The sequence below is a fragment of the Gossypium hirsutum genome, chromosome A12, assembly GCF_007990345.1.
Source record: "Gossypium hirsutum isolate 1008001.06 chromosome A12, Gossypium_hirsutum_v2.1, whole genome shotgun sequence".
In the NCBI taxonomy this organism is placed as follows: domain Eukaryota; kingdom Viridiplantae; phylum Streptophyta; class Magnoliopsida; order Malvales; family Malvaceae; genus Gossypium; species Gossypium hirsutum.
Genome location: NC_053435.1, coordinates 26,374,390 through 26,376,472, shown reverse-complemented (window position 1 = coordinate 26,376,472; position 2,083 = coordinate 26,374,390). Strand labels below are relative to the sequence as shown.

General features: G+C 36.3%; 1 non-coding gene across 1 annotated transcript; it reads left to right on the top strand.

Annotated features, from left to right (window-relative positions):
* The first annotated feature begins 203 nt into the window (after positions 1–203).
* Positions 204–310, top strand: LOC121211522 (small nucleolar RNA R71). The gene has a single exon (XR_005906746.1). It is a non-coding gene; the product is annotated as a small nucleolar RNA R71 (small nucleolar RNA).
* The last annotated feature ends 1,773 nt before the right edge of the window (positions 311–2,083 follow it).

The following is a 2,083-nucleotide window of genomic DNA, read 5'->3' as shown; positions in this document are numbered from 1 at the left end:
CGACATTAAAAATGCCGCCTGTTTTCGTTGGTTTTGTCCTCATGACTTGCCACTGATAATTATTCAGTGACATCTCTTCTATAAATTCATAAGCATCCTCAGGTGTCTTATTATTTATAGTTCCTCCAAAAGCTACTTCAATCATCTGTCTAGTCGAAGGATTCAGGCCATTGTGAAACGTTTGAACCTGTAGCCAGTGTGGTAACCTATGGTGAGGGAACCTTCGCAAAAGGTCCTTGTATCTCTCCCATGCATCATAGAGTGTTTCTAAATCCATTTACACAAAAGAGGAGATATCATTACGTAATTTGGCTATTTTAGCAAGTGAAAAATATTTTAATAAAAATTTTTCAGTCATTTGTTCCCAAGTAGTGACCCTCGTGATAATGAGTTCAACCATTATTTAGCTTTGTTCCGCAATGGAAAGGGGAATAACCGAAGGCGAATGGCATCATCAGAAATGCCATTGATTTTAAAAGTGTCGTAAAACTCTAAGAAATTCACCAAATGAGCGTTTGGGTCCTCGTCCTGCAAACCATTAAACTGAACAAACTGTTGGATCATTTGAATGGTGTTAGGTTTCAGTTTAAAATTATTTGCAGCAACAACAGCCTAACTATGATCGATTTAGTTCCTAGTAAAGAAGGCTTAGCATAATCATACATAGTACGCGGAGCAGGATTCTGATTTACTGGATCAGCGACAATCGCAGGAGGTAGCGGATTTTCTTGGTTTTCAGCCATCTCCTTGGTTGTGGTTGAAGTATCGCCCTCTTGCTCTTCCTCTGTGTATCTTAAGATTCACCTTATTTCTCTTCAATTTATGCGAACTGTGCGATCGATCTCACTATCAAACAGTAATGGTCCCAAAGGGTTTCTGCTAGTCATACACTATAAAAACCTACCAGGAGCGAATAAAAGAAAAAATTAGAAAAGAAAAAAAATTAAATTGCAAATAAAGTAAAATGGCTAAAGTAATAAAAATTGAATGTTCCTAATATCTTAGTTCCCCAGCAATGGCACCAAAAACTTGATACGTGATATTCGTGACAGGTTTTAAAAATTTATAATTAATCTTTCTTGAAACTATCTATTGTCATGATGAATGTAAGCGTACCTATCGAACAGTAGTATAGCTTTAGCAAGACTGGATTGTCGAGCCCAAAGGAACCAAGAGTACTAGTAATTACTATCTTTTTGTTATCTACCCTAAAAATTAAGGGATTTGTTTATCTAAAATAATTAACTAAACTAAGAGTGCACAGGGAGAAATTAGGGAAAAGCTTTAGGGAAAACTCGATTGATTAAGACAATACCCAAGGAAAAATTCACCTAGACTTCACTTGTTATTTGACTTTGAATCAGACAGTTTATTCATTTGACTTGATTCATAGAAATCCCTATGTTATATTATTATCTCTCTCGAGACTAATAACGTCTAACCCTAGGTTGATTAATTGAAATACCTTTCTAATTAATGCCCTAGTGATGCATTAACTCGATCTATGGATCCCCTTATTAGGTTTCACCCTAGCGCAGCAAAATCTTGTCACCCTATCTCTAGGCATGCAATCAACTCTGCTTAATCATGACAAATGTACTCTTAGACAGGGACTTTAGCTCCTTTGAATAAGCGCATTAACTTGAATCAATATCCTAGAATATTAAGACAAAAATTAAGGACACATAATTAAGAAAAGTCAAATATTTATCATACAATTCATATAATAATAACAAGATCCGTCTTAGGTTTCATTCCCCTTAGGTATTTAGGGGGTTTAGTTCATAATTATAAAAGAAAACATCTCAGAAGAATAATGAATACAAAACATAAAGAAAACCCAAAACCCCTGAATGGAAATTAAAGTTAGATCTTCAGTCTTGATGATGAATCCGGCTTCTGAGATGGATCAATTGACTTCCCTTGAGTAATTCCTTGCCTCCTACTCTGTGGCCCCGTTATAAGTGCCTCCTCAGGTGTTTAAATAGGCTTTAGAATGCCTAAGAGCCCTCAAAAGTAGCCTTTTCCGAATAGGACTATACTTGGGCTCATCAGGGACACGCCTATGTGACACACCCATGCG